The 17994-nt window shown below is 36.5% G+C and overlaps 2 protein-coding genes and 1 long non-coding RNA gene across 4 annotated transcripts in view; 2 read left to right on the top strand and 1 right to left on the bottom strand.

The window, feature by feature from the left end:
- The window catches only part of elp4 (elongator acetyltransferase complex subunit 4), a 96637-nt gene that overhangs the window by 24271 nt on the left and 54372 nt on the right, over positions 1 to 17994 (bottom strand). The gene's annotated exons all lie outside the window — the stretch shown is intronic.
- LOC129418477 (E3 ubiquitin-protein ligase TRIM39-like) overlaps positions 1 to 17994 on the top strand; it is a 124689-nt gene that overhangs the window by 94025 nt on the left and 12670 nt on the right. The gene's annotated exons all lie outside the window — the stretch shown is intronic.
- Positions 1869 to 3555, top strand: LOC141353183 (uncharacterized). Its single transcript, XR_012360206.1, has 2 exons — positions 1869 to 2267; positions 2475 to 3555. It is a non-coding gene; the product is annotated as an uncharacterized lncRNA (long non-coding RNA).

Genomic DNA, 17994 nt, shown 5'->3' with positions numbered 1-17994 from the left:
CCAACATCCTCTGGGTTGCAAACAAGTCTGATTCTCTAACCACTAGGCCACAATGCTTAAACACATATCTGTCAATCCTGGTCACTTTTACTTAAAATCTGTGCTTTCTAGAATCTTTATTTGTAGGCTTCTTGATGCCATAACCTTGTTGTTGACATTTTATATGGTATATACACGCCATGCACAGGGCTGTATAAAATGCTGTGTAGAAAGTGTCCTAAATTTTGAGCCTATGATCATTCCTATATTTCTTAAAATTACAGGTAAGAAGGGTGACTTTCTACTCTTGGACCTACGTTTTCCAGACATATGTGTGTTGTCCTGCTATGACAAAGTGAGTGTGCCGTGACCTTACATTATTATGACCATGGAATGAGAGCACAGTTGGACCATGAACTCACATCGTGACCAATGTGAGGTCACTCATACTATTGTTACAATGTACACTAACTTTGTGGCCTAGTGGTTATAGCGAGTCAGACTTTGTAACTCAGAGATTATTTGTTCAATCCCACAGCTAAGTTATTGAAGTGTTGGGGTGTTGCAGTGATAGTTGCCCTGTGTTGGATGTGCATATCTGTGTGTGTGGTTTTTGTGTGTTCATGACTTGCAGTGGATGGGTTCATGCAGAGAGAAATTCATGTCTTTTTTACTTTTTCTTTTATTTTGCCCGATATCAGTTGCAATTAAATAGTGACATGTTTCCAATAGCAAAAGCTAGCATATTAGCTCTCTGAGCACCCTGCTGAAAAAAACAGCATCAAACCAGCATGGACCAGCATGGGAATTATGCTGGTCTATGCCAGGTTTAGCTGGTGGTCACCAGCATACCAGCACCAAAACACAATATATGCTGGTCATGCTGGAATGACCAGCATGGGATGCTGGTGCTAATGCTGGTTTGGTGCTGGTTTAGCTGGTGCTAATGCTGGTGCTGATGCTGGTTTAGCTGGTGCTAATGCTGGTGCTGATGCTGGTTTAGCTGGTGTTCACCAGCAAACCAGCACCAAAACATGCCGGTACTTGCATATGGTGGGCTTTATGGGGTAGTACAGTGAGTGTGAAGTGATCTCATATTGTGACCTTCATATGAGCACACATTGAGTGTGCAGCGTGCTTACACATTAAGATCATGACCCACACAGTGAGTATCTTGTGAGCTCATGGTGACTTCCCTTACGAAAATTAACCATGGTTTTACTACAGTCAACTTAAAACCAAAAAAGCATGGTTACTGTAGTAAAACCATGGTAACCACAAAATAACCATGGTTTTGACAACCATGTTTTTCTAAAACCACAGAACCATGGTTAGTGTAGCCGTTTAGTGTAGTAAAACCATGGTCAAAGACCCGAGGTGAGGTATACATTAAAGGGTTAACCTGAAGTAGTAAAACCAAAAGAAAGTCAGCATCTCTTTAGTGTCCTCACTAATATAAGAAATTACTAGTTTGTCTTCCACCCAGTGCAAGCTTTTTACATGAACCCCCAAACCCCACCCAGAAAAACACAGCACAACTTATTAAAGTTTATTTAATTTATTTTAATGTTTGATTGTTCTGTGAAATACAGTGGTAATTAAGTGCTAAAAATCTACAAGAATTGAATTTGTTTCACGTTTTTTTTTTTTTTTTTTTTGCGCCACTGGGTCAATACAACGTAGTACGCATGTGTCTGCAGGAAGAGCCGCTTGTGCGAGTGCTCCATACTCCAATCCAGTAGGTGGCGGTAAATGCACCTTAAGTTGGTTTGCCACCCACCATTTAAACAACAAAAGAAGAAGAAGAAGAAGAAGAAGCCGCTTGTGCGCATGTGTCTGCATCCAAAGGTTACCACGACAAGTTAGCGACTGAGTAAATACAGGTAAGAACAGATAAAGATACTCTAGTTATTAAACCAATTTATTGACGTTATATTTAAAAATATAATGTTGGCTCGCTAAATATTAACCACATTTTAGCCATGTGCATCACGTATTAGTTTATATTTAGCGTATTAGCCTAACTGTTAGTTTGTTTCACGTAATAATTGTTTGCTGCATTTCAGCTTGCATATTAAGTTACACGTGTTTTTTGACCGGCATGTGAATATTAATCAGTTCGGTTACTCAAATACTTCTTGCCATCTACGGACAACGTTTCGTATGTAATGAATTTCTCACTTGTCAAACTTGGTCTGTGTGTGAGTGCTACAGTGGCATATATTATGGCATGCCACTCATGTGAAATATGAAAGTAATATGAAACATTCAGTCACTCAAAACCCTAGGTCAGTTTAATCCTGGGTTATCTTGCATGACACTTCACAATTTACCTGGGGTCACCAATTAATCATGCATATTTATAAATTAATGTTTTTTATACCACTGGCCTGTTGAATGTTTTATTCTGATTGGCTGAGAAATGTTTGATTGATTAAAATGTGATTACAGAAAAATAACCAATCTCACAATTTTTTTCTTTCCTTTCCTTACAGATACTACAGTACGTGATCTGGAGCTTGACTTCACATGTTTTGTGGTGATTAAAGGCGGAGTCCATGATGTTTGAAAGCCAATGTTGATATTTGAAATCACCTAAACAAACACGCCCCTACCCCAATAGAATCTGGACCTTCTGTTGATAGACCCGCCACACACATATGCAACCCGGCAAGGATGTCGGTTAGTAGACACGCTCCTTACTGCTGATTGGCTATGGGGCGGTTTCCCGGACCAGGATTAGCTTAATCCAGGACTAGGCCTTAGTTTAATTAGTAAATATAACTAGTTTTAACAAACATGCCTTACTAAAAACATTATCTGTGTGCATTTTGAGGTAAAATAAAGGGCACTGATGTATTTTAAGATATGTCAGTGCAAGTTGTTTTCAGTTTGGAGAGCTCTTAAAAGTGTTTAAGTCTAGGACTAGTCTAATCCCTGTCCAGGAAACTGCCCCTATAAGTGTGTTTTGGTAGTCGGCCCGTCTCCTTTTCCAAAGCGTTTTTCAAACATCGTGGACTCCGCCTTTAACAAATTGTGCGGTGCTTTTGGCATTGTCTATCCATGTATAATTGTGATGTTCCAGGAGTGCTAATGGAAGCTACACGGTATGTAGATGTTTGTTCCAGTATGTTTATGTGTGTGTACCTGGTAATTATCACGTTGTGGGGACCGAATGTCCCCACAAAGATAGGAATACCAGTAAATTTTGACCTCGTGGGGACATTTGTGAGGTCCCCATGAGGAACCAAGCTTATAAATCAAACGGAATGATGTTTCTTGAAAATCTAAGGTCGCAGAAAGTTTTCTGTGATGGTTGGGGTAAGGGTTTGGGGAAGGGAATAGAATATACAGTTTGTACAGTATAAAATGCATTACGTTTATGGAATGTCCCCACAAAACATGGAAACCAGAATGTGTGTGTGTGTGTGCGTGCCATGGAACAAATATTTATTTTATACCTTTTTGTGTGTTCTGTTTTTGACTTTTTTCCCCTGATATCAAGACACCAAAATAATGTTTTAATACGCATTTTCATGTGTTTGTAAAGAAAATAAATGGTGTACTTCACTGTTATTTGTGTTATTCTTTATTCTGACATTTACACTTTTGTAGTCAGCCCACACACATTTAGTTTATTTTGATTTATATAGCACTTTTAAAAGTTTTTATTGTTGTAAAGCAGCTATACATACAATTATAATTTAAATAATGGTGATAGAAATTGATAAAATAAAATAGACATTATATGGTAGGAAAATACTTATATATGTGTGTGTGTGTATATGTATATATATGTGTGTGTGTGTGTGCGCGTGCGTGCGTGCGTGTGTGTGTGTATATATATATATATATATTAGTATTATTGCTAATTATTCTCAATGTACATATGGTAAATGAAAACTGACAAAAATTTCAAGTGTGTTGCTTATATTGTAAGGGATTTAAAACTTTTGGTTCTTTACAAAATACTTGCCTGGGCTATTCACTGTACTCCTGACTTTTGTCAGATTTATTGAAAGGTCTTTCTGTGTTACATTACTGAATTAGGTATGTGTCCAGTGGCACAACAAGACTCAAAATCTGATCCTGAAAAACAAGCTTTAAAAGTCCAAGCATTGTTTGATGTAAAAACTTATGTCTGGAATTACAGTTTAATTGTAAAAATACAAATAAATATAAAACTAAGAACATTTTCCTTAAAATTACAAATAAAAATGTTAAATTGTTAGTATGGTCATGTACTTTAAATATAACAAACCACACATTTAATAACAGATTTTTATTGTAAATTTACATGAATTTGTATGTAATTTAAGAAAACAGAAAAAATACTGTATAAATAATATAGTATTTTCCCGTTTAAAAACGTAGATTTTCTGTATTTTGTCTTTAATTACAAAATACTTAAAATAACAATCGAGCCGTTAATTGACAGATAATGTTTGTAATTTTACAGTGTTTTAATTATATTTTTCAATAATGGTAAACCACTGTAAAAAATGTAAAGTAATTGTTCGTAAAAAAAAAATTTTTTTTTACAGTGTGCTTTGGCTACAGTTTGTGCTGTGCAATTGAATTTCACACAATATGAGGCACCAAATGACATGTAAATCATGAACAGCGTCCGACTCGCTTCTCCGCGACAGAGTTAAATACCGGAGGTGTTAGAGAAATCATACGGGCGCTCCAGAGGGCCGGGAGAGAGAACAGCGGGGGCGCAGAGGCGTCCGAGACACTGAAAGGTCTTTCTCGAGCTCGGCTGAACAGCCAATCTGGCGGGCGCACGCGCACGCATAAAAGATTGCTTCAAACCCTGGGCCGCCACAATGAGGACGAGCCCGTAATTGTGTTTGTCCACCTGGGTATAAAATAAGCATTCTGGCGATGTACCGCTGGCTTGCTGAGCTGCTGAGCCCTCGGCGCAGGGGAGCAGACATGAGTGGATACACTTCATTACCTCCTAGATTCCCCCTCCAATTACCCCTAAATAAATACACACAGCCTACTGGCAACAACAATGACATATAGCCCGAGCCGAGGATGAACTTATCTGAAGTAATCCGTATGCATATATAAGTGCTGTCCGATAATGACCATAGAGAGAAAATGGTTCAGAGAAAAGTCAAAAGACAATCAACATACGCAAAGATGATTTTGAAGGTTTATATCAATGATCTATAGAAAACTAAAATAGCTGGGTGATGTGATAGATATTAAGGTAGCTTTTAGTAAAGTTCATAAAATTAAATAAACAATTTCTAGGTATAAAGATGACACCTTAAATGGTAAAAAGTGTCAATACACTCTAACTAAGGTTCAAATAAAACAGAAACCCCAGGAAATGAGAAGAGGAATCAGCATGTTGCTTATTGTTGTGAAACAGAGGGGCATTTATCTATCAGTGATCTAAATGGATCACTATCATGGTAACACTAGAGCAGATGAGCAGTCAGTGCACCTGCCAAAAGCCCGTTCCCACATCAGTGCTTTTTAAGTCTCGCCCAGCGAGAGACCAATCACACTCACAGAGGCATGAATGATCACGGCCATTCACAAAGAAGGAGGAGCGCGGCTGCTCGTAGCCAAGCTAATGATTATGACTAAAAAAACTGCATCCTGTGCAGCTGAGTGACGCTGACAGATGTGAACTGACACCAAACATGGAACAAGTTCATCAAAATACCAGTACGGATGACAACTAGTTGGACAGCATCTCAGGTATTGCGTTTGCGGCGAGGGTTAATGTGCTTCCCGTGCATTGTCAGTATTATGCCATGATTCAAGGAACACGGCACACCTGTAGACGAGCACCACCTTGGCTCTGGGCATTCAGAGTCTTTCGTGGCATTCCATCAACAATTCCCACAGAGCAGAGATGTCTATTAAGAGATATTAAGACTTCTTATAGCCAGATTTTATGTAGCTAGGCTTACTATAGCTTGGTTTCTTATAGCCAGGGTTCATATTGCGATCCGCTTTATAGCCAGGCTTAATAAAGTCAGGCTTTAAATAGCCAGATATCTTAAAAACAGGCATTTTATAACCAGACTTCATACAGATAGGTTTCTTATAGCGGGTTTCTCGGTTTCTTATAACCAGGGTTCATATTGCGAGCCGCTTTATAGCCAGGCTTAATAAAGTCAGACTTTAAATATCCAGACATCTTAAAAACAGGCATTTTATAACCAAACTTCATACAGCCAGGATTCTTATAGCGGTTTACCATATCTCGGTTTCTTATAGCCAGGGTTCATATTGCGAGCCGCTTTATAGCCAGGCTTAAAAAAATCAGGCTTTAAATAGCCAGACATCTTAAAAACAGGCATTTTATAACCAGACTTCATACAGCCAGGTTTCTTATAGCCAAGCCTATTATAGCTCGGTTTCTTATAGCCAGGGTTTATATTGCGAGCTGTTTAATAGCCAGGCTTAATAAAGTCAGGCTTTAAATAGCCAGAAATCTTAAAAAATTGGCATTTTACAACCAGACTTAATACAGATAGGTTTCTTATACCCAGGCTTACTATAGCTCAGTTTCTTATAACCAGGGTTCATATTGCGAGCCGCTTTATAGCCAGGCTTAAAAAAATCAGGCTTTAAATAGCCAGACATCTTAAAAACAGGCATTTTATAACCAGACTTCATACAGCCAGGTTTCTTATAGCCAAGCCTGTTATAGCTCGGTTTCTTATAGCCAGGGTTTATATTGCGAGCTGTTTAATAGCCAGGTTTAATAAAGTCAGGCTTTAAATAGCCAGACATCTTAAAAACTGGCATTTTATAACCAGACTTAATACAGCCAAGTTTCTTATAGCCAGGCTTACTATAGCTCGGTTTCTTATAGCCAGGGTTCATATTGCTAGTCGTTTTAAAGCAGGGCTTAATAAAGTCAGGCTTTAAATAGACAGAAATCTTAAAACCAGGCATTTTATAACCAGACTTAATACAGCCAAGTTACTTATAGCCAGTCTTACTATAGCTCCGTTTCTTATAGCCAGGGTTCATATTGCTAGCTGTTTTATAGCAGGGCTTAATAAAGTCAGGCTTTAAATAGCCAGACATCTTAAAAACAGGCATTTTATAACCAGACTTCATACAGCCAGGTTTCTTATAGCCGGGCTTACTATAGCTCGGTTTCTTATAGCCAGGGTTCACATTGCGAGCCATTTTATAGCCAAGTTTAATAAAGTCAGGCTTTAAATGTCAAGATATCTTAAAACCAGGCAATTTATAACTAGGTTTCCTATAGCCAGATTTTGTATAGCCAGACTTCATATATCCAGGTTAATTATAGCCCGACTTACTATAATCAGGCATCTTATAAGCAGGTTCCCTATAGCCAGATTTTGCATAGCCAGGCTTTATATAGTCGGATTTCTTATAGCCGGGCTTAATTTAACCAGGCTTTTTTAGGTCTCACTGTTGTTTAACTTACAGATGACTCTGAATCTGAAAAAATGACAATGATAAAATGTTCCTGAGAAAATAAGTGGGGCACCCAGGTGAAGAATGGCAATTACGAACTGTGGCATCTGCATGTCCAAGAAGATGAGCACATACACATCAATTAGTGACATTAGCGATTAGCATCAATGCATGCAGAGGCAGGATTTATTACATAAGAAGAGGCAAATTATCTGAAGATGGACAAAAAACTTGCATATACCTGCACACTGTATAAACTGTACGTAGAATTGACAAGAAATGCATAAAATGTGAAATAATATTTTGCATTGTGGAATAAACTAGTACAATTTGCTGTACTGACTTTGATGCAGAATCTACTTAATATATTTTGGTCTAGAAAGGATGATAATATCGTTAATAAGAAATTAGATGTTTTGCTTTACACTATTGTGCTTATCTGCTTCGAAAATAATAAAAGCATAAAATCGTAATAGCCCTGAAATGACCCCAGTTAATTCTTCCTATAATTCACCCCAAGAACAGGGAGCTGAAAGACATTAAAATGTGTTAAAATCATTGACTCTCTACAGAAACAACAGCCTCATCAGTTTTAACAACAGACCCCACCCAACCAATAAAACCATAAAAACATGCAGAAGTGAGACGATGGCTTCAGTCTAGCCAGTCTGACCCACAGTTATGAGCACATTTGCATGCTAAAGCCGGTCTGCATGCTTAATTGATTAGCAGTCGACCAGGGCCAAAACCACTTGAAGCAAGGAATAAAGCACATACCCCTAGGTGGCCATATTGTTTGGGGCAAAAACTATTAATGTGTCCACTGCCAAAAAAGCCTTAAATGAACACTAATTTTTCGCTTGTTCCTGGCAGGGTTTCCTGCTTTTCAGATGCCTTTCAAAGGGAAATTAATTATCTCAGATACATGTAGCACTTCGGTGGGTCTGGGCTTATTTGCATTGAGGAATATTCAGCAGAAGTAATGGATGCACAATCAAAATACTGCCATCGAATGAGCGCAATTTTCATGTGAAATTTTCCCCTGAAATCTCAGTGGTGCAACCTTATCATACACGGGTGACATAAGAATACGAAACCAAAAAAGGTGCACGAAATGAACCGGGAAAATTAAAATGGCTCTATCAGACCGTCACAAAAAAATCCTGAAAACGTCACAGAATGAAAATAATGGCTGGCCATGAAAGGGTGGAAAAGGGAATTAATGATATGGCAACTTGACAGTTGACGTCTTCAACTAAATGTAAAAATTTACATTCCAATTACGGGGAAATTTACATCTTAATCAAGTATTTGTGTTCTGTGCTCCGTTAGCGTTTAGCATTGGCAGTATTAGCGTCGGAGACGCTGTGCCACCTCAGCCGGAAACAGAGATCTGGCCAGCCGTCATCTATGATAATACCTCAAATTAACGCCTGTGAATTGTCACTTTAATGATAAACAATAAAACATTAATAATAATATTTAAACATTGTGACAATGCTAAAAAAGAACAGCTTGTGTGAAGTGTGAGGAAAAATTTATTCGGCTAATCTTAAATTTTTTATTTTTTTTGGTTTCTATTTTGGTCAAATCATGACAGGAAGTCCTGAAAAAGTCGAATGCCAGAAAATGAATATTTACTTTCTTTTTTCCCAAATTTAACCATTAGAAAAACAAACATCAGACAAAACACATACAAAAAAAAAAAAAAAAACAATTGTGGCCTTTAAAATATTTTAAAAAGTAAATAAATAAGGCCAATAAATACCATTCCACATTTAAATATTTTAAGCACTTGAAACGCTGTTTTTTTAAAGAGAGAGAGAGACATGTTTCTAGTTTCTTGGCTAACATCTTAGTGAACTTATAATCAACAATAATGAGTGAAATTGGCCTGTAGGAAGCATATTATTTTTAGGAGGAAATTATTGGAGGAAATTATCTGGAATAACTGATCAGGCACTTCCATTAAATATGTCAAAATAAGATCCTTAAATGCTTGATGAAATTCAGATGGAAAGTCATCCTAACCCATATATGTGTTATTATGCAGTATATGAATGGCTTTCTCGTGTTCGTTGATCATTTACATTAAACAGCAGACACTGAATGTGGAGAGCTGAGAGGTCAATATAAATGATGGCCATTATAATGTATTAAAGCTTAAACCATCCTCATTAATTTCTTAATTAAGCACCTCAGATAACACAGAGTAATATACACCTCATTAGCTTCATGAAAATCCCATTACGAGTAAATAAATCAACGAGGAAAACTCAACACCAAACTCACACAGAGCACATAAAACAAATTCTTGTGACACCAATCCAAGCCTCAGATATGGCCACAGTATAAATCATGAAAAGGTCATCAACCATATCCATGTTAGTGTTGCTTCACTAACGGACATTACCATTTCCTTAAATGAACCAACATAAAGGAAAAGTCCTGCTAAAAGTAAGCACCCAGTGTAACTGACTTTGTTTCAAGATGGAATGAATTGTGCAGAAACCAGCCAATCAGATTGTAGTACACTCTTAAAAATAAAGATGCTTCACGATGCCACAAAAGTGTATGGTTCCATAAAGAACCTTTAACACCCATAGAACCTTTCTGTTTCAACAATCAGGTGTCCTGTTCAAACACCTCTATCAAATTAGGTATAAATTTGGAGTCAGTAAACTTGCATGATTAAGCATTGTGGATGTGAGGCGCGCCAGGGATAGGTAAGCTGTCATCTGTCATTAACATCATCGCCGAAATACATGGAAGCAGGAGAGGATGGGGAAAAGTGGGCGGAGACATTCAGGGCGTGAATTTGATGGGAAACTTTTTCTACCAGCCTTCAAAATCGACACATGCCTGTAGACTCATGGGAAACGCTATCACGCAAACACCTTGTATCTCAATAGTTGCTGTCAAAAGGAATTTACGTCAATACAAAGATGTAAAACTCAAATATGAATAGCTGTCAAGGTATGCAAAGTGAATTTAAATGAAATTATTTCTGCTTATGCCTTATATTTGACGTTTTACTCTACACTACACTGTGAAAATGTTTGTAAAATCAACATATATTTTTTGTCACTAACTTAAAAAAACCTAACCCTAACCTAACCTAACCCTAACCCAAACAATTTAAACTTGCGTTTTAAGTTACGTGAAGTTATCACAGGCCAAAATGTAAAATAGTAGGTTGAATTGACTTGCAAATCCAAGATGTTTTAACTTTATGCTGCATTTTTTACAGTGTAATAATTTAAACTGTATAGTTACCATATCTTTGTAATGTGATTGGCTTTGACATACAGAAGCTCCGCCTCTCATCAAAATACCCCTGTCACTCAGCATTACGTCCCTTCATGAGCTGCGATGGGAAAGTTTGTCCAAAGCAGAAATAACCAAGCTAGGCTATAATTCACAAAGCCTCAGGCACCGCAGGGTTGGACTTTAGTCTTAACAATATTCTTAAATACAGACCCCAGACCCTCCTATTCTTAACTCATGAATAATCTATTAAACTACATTAAAGTGCATTGAGTCCTCATCAATATGCATTTCCAATGACCTCGGTCATCTGTTTGAGTTCCTTTGAAAAGCGGGCCAGCTGTAGGTGTCGGGGTAAAGATGGTCATAAAATTCATAAAGGTTTTATAGCCAGTAACTCAACGACTGTGTCTGTTTAAAGACTGCGTTTTGATTTATGTGACCTTTGAAAGAACTCTTCCCATTCATATTAAAGTCAATGTAATACAATTAGCTTCATTTCAGGGGTCAACGCCAAGTGGAAATAATATAACTACTAAGTAGGATATGCAGATATAAGGTATTTTTACTAACAAATCGCAAAATATTATGCACATTTCAGCTGACAGCTGAAAGTAGGTTCTCCAAAAGCCCTTGGAGCATTTTGGAAGTGTGGGAAAGTTATTTTTAGCAGCCATGCCAGAACCAACAGAGAATCCTGAGCACTTTTACATGGACATCTCCTGCTCGGGATCAAAATTCCACCTTTGATCTGACCGACACTGAATCAGATGGAGGGGCGAATGGTGTGAAGAGCTGTGCTGATGAAGGCAAGATTTGCCCAAACTGTGTCGCCTTGAAAATGTTTCAATAGAATCACTGCAAGTTCGCGTTTTTTAAGTAAGCTATTTAATGAATAGAGACCAAAGCTGTGGGATTACTAATAAATAATATAGCAAGTCGAAATTTAAGCAAAGCATCAGTAAAGAATTGTTCCATTTTATCTGCTTGATTATGATCTGATTAACAATTTATCTCATGCTTGTTCTAGCTTAGCATTATTTATTTAATAGAATAGATTAAAGTCACTTAAACAAAATATTTCTCTGGACTTTACAGTACATACATTTCAATGCAAAGACATTTGCTTGAATGTCTGCAGTTAGCTTTGTAGACAATGCAGTGTTTCTCACACATTGACTTTACTTGGGCGGGCCGCCTAGGTATATTAACAACCGCCCAATTATCACATTTTGTGTGTTAGCACGTTGTGTCTCTCTCTATGAATTTGGTGTGCATTTGCATGCTCTTTGTTTCTCGAAGAACTGGGTGCGACATGAATCGAGCTCAGTGTCACATCGTATCTTTCCAGGTTTCTGAACTTAAGCCGATATGTTTGCATTAGAGGTCTTCAGGTTGGACCCAGGACCCTTATGGTTCCAGGTCTATATTTTAAATGGCATTGTTTGTAAAACCAGAGTTTATCGGAGAACCCAACACACTAAAGCTCATGTGCAGTCTCAAGCGTGTCTCCGGTTATGGCGATAACAACTGGCTCTTGTTTTAAAAGTCACGACCATGCGCTGCACTTTCTTTTTTCCATTTTTTATAATAATGTTATATGTTCAATATTGGGTTTGGTCACAGTCACACATAAATAGTTGTTTGTCGCACGTATAGAAGACCATCTTGGTTGATCAAAATAAAATAGTTCTTTTAATAACAAAAATATTTATTAAAAATGGCAGCCAATAAAAGATCAGAATAGATGTGATCTCCTTCAATAGTGTTTAAAAATCCTCTGAGGGTGATTTTTGGGGATTTTAGTTACTTTACTTTATTAGTACCGAAAGTAAATTTGTTGTACAGACAGGAAATTCAGCCATCCATACACCATCCATATAACAACATACAAACATAAGCCATATCAAAAATATTTAAAGATTTTGTTTCAAAGCGAAAAAATCTCATTCATTCCAATTATTATAAATCAAACTGCAGTTGGTTTGTTTTGATTTAAGTCTTCATAACTAAAAAATACAGCTAAGTAGCACAATAAAACACAATAAAAACATGATAACAATAATAATAAACATAATAATAGACAAAAAATTTAAAAACAGAGTTTGGAACCAAGCTCTTCATATAATCTTAAAAATAATATAAAAATACAAAATAAAATAAACCAGTGGTTCTCAAACTGGGGTCCGGGGCCCCCAGGGGGGGCGCAAGATGGTGCCATGGGGGCCCCAGTTTTATGACATTTTATAAAATACATTCATTTATCATGAATTCTGTGTAATTAAACCTAAAAAAATGAGTCTACTAACCAACAGCACTACTTTGTATAACTTAATATGTTTTTTTTATTAAAATGTTAAATTTTAGAACAGTTTTTGTCATAAATTTTCTTTGGGGGGCCGCGAAGGAATGCACCGTACACAAGGGGGGCCGCACGCGGAAAAAGTTTGAGAACCACTGAAATAAACAACACAACAACATAATTGTCATGTTTATAATTGGTTTAATTCATAGTTTTCATAAATTTCGTATTATTTAAAATTTTGGAAGAAAATATTTATAAGTGACCCTAAACTTTTTAATGATATTGTATAAAGGGCTGTCAAAATTAACATGTTAATAGCGTAAATTCATTTTAACAACAATTATTTGATTAACGTTTGATTAACGCAAAGCACAATTTCTGTTTAACCCTTGGCCTAGCACATTGTGGGATAAATTGAAACGCAGCCTTAGACAGTGAATAGTCATCAAACGTCAACAATTATCTTTATTTGTACATTTTCTGAGAGGTGTACTGTCCTAAATGCTTAACTAATACAATGATACATGTCCATCCACTTGCGCATCTGAGATTTGTTTTCGGTTTTAAAACATGCAGGAATTATAAAATAAAGTTCAGGACTTGCTTGATGTTAAAAGAGTTAATAAGAGCGACAAGACTCATAAACGATCTCCGAACAATGTCTGTATTTACAAGAATTCATGCAGATATAATCTGTTATGTCTTAAGTGAATGTTGGTGGAAAAATATCTAATGTGCAACATTATCTTATATCCTTGCGTTGCCATAGATCTTAAAACTACTCAATGTCAATCAAACAATAAAAGAAAGACAAAACTTTAACATATATTGATATTGTTTTTACCAATGATTTTAAGGTATGGTTGCAGTGATTTTGTTTATGACTTAAACTGGATTTTATTTTTAAAATTATTTTTGCTGATGCTTTCACTAATAATAAACATACATTTGCATATAGCATCTATATTTGTCCACACCCTTGTTGATTAGAGTTTTAAAAACTTGAAAAGTGTTAAATTAAGGTAAATTTATCAGATAAACAGATAAAAAATGTGATTAATTTGCGATTAATCATGAGTTAACTCATGACAATCATGTGATTAATCTAGATTAAATATTTCTTCTTATATCTATTTTTTATTATTTGTTTTTGTTTGTATTGATTTGGTTGAGATACCTGGATTATATCAGCAATTCTAGTCTATATATTGTGCCATACTGTTAAAAAAACTTCACAATCGATTCACAGGATGGCTAGTGGTTCAAGTCAATGCAGCAGGGCCGTGGCCCAAAAATTCAACCAAACCCAAACACCACAGATCAATCAAGATCTCGCCCCGGGAACTAAACATTTAAAACTCTGACACGACAACAAGAAAACAATTACTAAAGGAATGCTTGAGCGATTAGGAGAATTACTAAACGAATGTTCATGACACATCATCTCAAATATGCCCACACAAGTTTGAAATATCTGCTAACACTTCACTGGCATTTAATCAGTTTGAGTAAAACAATACAACGTCTCCCATTAAAAACAGCCCTCAGCCCAATTTGACACGAATGCCGCTTCATAACCCACGACTAATTTTAACCAAATCCTGTGTCCCTTAAGGTGTGTTTTTGTCTCAAGTCTAGGTCACGGGTCATTCAGGGGTTAATACAGTTTAATGACATACTACCTCCAATATCCATATCACAACTGTCAGTTGATCGTCATATACTCGATGTCAAGCGACGGATCGATCGGCACGCGGGTGAGTGTTTGTTAATTACGCTCTTCCTAGTAACCCTCTCTGTTTCTACCTGCCGGAACAGGGACAGGGGTTAATTCTGACCGCAGGGCATTCTGGGTAATTGACTGCTCATCAACCGCCAACTGAACTTTACCAGTCAGTCAAAGACAAGCAGGTAAACGCTTCTCTGGATAACTGAGTGACAGCATGTAGACCGACCTGAATTAATTACATTACACCTCGCTCCAACACACAAACATAACCTCTGTGACCTAGCTCGTGAATCAAGTTCAGAAACATTTGATTACATTTCTATAACATTTAATCAGAACAGACTGCAGTAAAACTTAAAATATGACAGATGACTGACCGTATTTCTACACATTTTTTTATTATTATTACAGTATATATATTTATACCACGTGACTGTTTAATGCTTTATTCTGATTGGTTGAGAAATGCTCCACGGGTATGCATTATTTTTTCTAAATACGCACACCTGACATGTCAAATGTCTCTAAATAACCACCAGAGCAATGTCAGTGGTAACCGTGGTATAAGAGGAATAATTGACGACGGGCCGTTGAATTATAGGAAAATAATGCACACCCTAGGTGGTAATGCGGCACGATGCACCCCCGTGTGTGCATTATTTTCAAATAATTCAAAGGACCGGAGTCAATTATTCTGCTTATTCCACAGTTACCACAAACATTTGAGAAGTTAGGTGTGCGGTTATCGAAAAATAATCCATACACTGCAAAAAATGATTTTCAAGAAAACATTTTCTTAGTATTTTTGTCTTGTTTTCAGTAAAAATATCTAAAAATAGTTTTCTTGTTTTCTTGATGAGCAAAATGACCTAAGAAATTAAGTCTAGTTTTTAGACCAAAAATATATATTAAATTTAAGTGATTTTGTGCAAAAACAAGCAAAAATTTTTGCCAACGGGGTAAGCAAAAAATCTTTAACATTTTTCTTAAACACTAAATTCAAGAAAAATTTGCTTACCCCATTAGCAGATTTTTTTGTTTGTTTTATGCACAAAATCACTTAAATTTGATATTTTTGATCTAAAAACTAGACTTATTTTCTTGAGTTGTTTTGCTCATCAAGAAAAAGCATCTTAATTTAAGAATTTTTAGATATTTTTACTGAAAACAAGAAAAAAATACTAAGATTTTTTTTTCTTGAAAATCATTTTCTGCAGTGTACACATGGAACATTTCTCAACCAATCAGAATACAGCATTTAACAGACCTGTGGTATAATTGAAAACAATGCACACCCGCGGTGTAACTCCGCTTCACGAAGTGCTGCATTACCACCTTGTGTGTGCATTATTTTCAAATAATTCAACGGACGGTCGTAAATTATTCCTTACATATTGCAATATATATACACTGCAAAAAACGACTTTTACTTGGTGTTTTTGTCTTGCTTTCAGTACAAATCTTAAATCAAGATGTATTTTCTTGATAAGCAAAATTACCTAAGAAATCAATCTAATTTTAGACAAAAATATATACAATTTAAGTGAATTTCTGCTTAAAACAAGCAAAATTATCTGGCAATAAAAACAACTTAATAGACATTTTTGCTCATCAAGAAAATGAATCTTGATTTAAGAAGTCATTTTTTGCAGTGTATGTATAAGGGCCTGTTTACACAAGAACGCTCGAGGTTGAAAACATAAAAATATTTTATCGGATGTGCCTTTCGTTTGCACAGCGACGGTGTTTTTGGGGCTTAAAAACGCAAAAAGTGAAACCACCCTCCATAGTGGAAATCTTAAAAATTATCTACCGTCGCGTTCCTGTCTAAAGGGTAAAAACGCAAAAGTCTGCTCACGGTGGCGTTTACGTCACAGGCATGCGCCAGTTCAGGAAAATAACAACAAACATGTCGGATTATTCCATACGTCGGACCTTCAAGTTGCCATAGCAGCTTTGATAATATACAAGAGTCTTTCCAGCAGTTGTACGCAATATTTACAGCTAGTATTTCTGATCAAAGGCGGCGCATGAATTACCTCCATTAAATTGTTGATGCGCCAATTCGTCGGAGACAAACCAGACGGCTTTGGATGAGACTTGGGAGAACAAGGAAGAAGGTTGTACGCAGGGGCACGAACTATAAACGCGGAATAAAAAGTGATAACGCAACGCCACTTTTGCGTTTTCTTTTCAGATCGTTTCCGTGTAAACGTAGCCTAAGTCATGGCTAAAGTGCTTTGCTTTTTTTTATTGCATGATGATGCAAAGCATAGTCAATGCAACCCCTTCAGTCGGGACTTTTTCGCAATACAGCGCAGCCATAAAAACCTTGCTGGTTTTAATAAAACGGTAAAAAATACAAATATTTAGGCAAAAAAGTATGTATTAAAACATTTCCTCTTGGCCATAACAAAACATTAATATTATTCCCTATATTGAAGATCAAATTTTCTATTTACTTCCAATTCTCAGTTTCCTTCTTACAATCTCATTCTGTAACACTGTAATCCTAAAAAATATTTTTCAATGATATTCACACACCTAAATATTTACTGAGATCTTTGCATGTCTATCATGGTTTCGATGTGTGTGAACTGATCTTTCTGTAGTCATGACGTGGCCAATCTTTGATTGACATGTGCACTACGAATGACCTGACTGACACACACTTGGCCTGCCAATCAACCTTCAAACACAAACACGTCTATGACCTCTGATTCACACTGACTCATCTCGAACAGACGGTAAAGAGGTTTGTGCCGTTCTTTGTGAAAATGAAGGATGCAATAATGGCAATCGTGTTGCAATGTTATCAGCAATATGTTTAACAGGGGATCAAATGTGCAGTAAAATCAAACAAATACAAATGTGTCCTCCACAGAAGGGCTCAAAGAGATGAACCGAAAACACACAGACACGCTACCTGCAACCCCGCAGGGCAAAGTCAATGACATGAATTTCATTTCACCTAATGTAAACCCTTCACAGCACACTTGTTTGCGTTCGTGACTGTACTGCTTCAACAGTATTTGTCAAAAGCCTGCTTGTTGGCTATATAGATCAGGATGTAAAAATGTAATGTGGATAAAGCACATTGCAGTCAATGCACTCAAAGCATTAATTATAAAAATATATTTTTATTTGCAATGACATATGCATGATCAATGCTATCTAATGGCAATTCGTATGTATTTTACGCGATGGCTAATTTGTATTAATTCATACGATCATCTTCATACAAATTTTGTACGACTTGCCTTTGCCCCAGTGACGTTGGTTAGGG

Source organism: Misgurnus anguillicaudatus, chromosome 21 (assembly GCF_027580225.2).
Source record: "Misgurnus anguillicaudatus chromosome 21, ASM2758022v2, whole genome shotgun sequence".
NCBI classification, from domain to species: domain Eukaryota; kingdom Metazoa; phylum Chordata; class Actinopteri; order Cypriniformes; family Cobitidae; genus Misgurnus; species Misgurnus anguillicaudatus.
The sequence above is the reverse complement of the archived record's forward strand: the minus strand, read 5'-3'. Positions and strand labels throughout refer to the sequence as shown.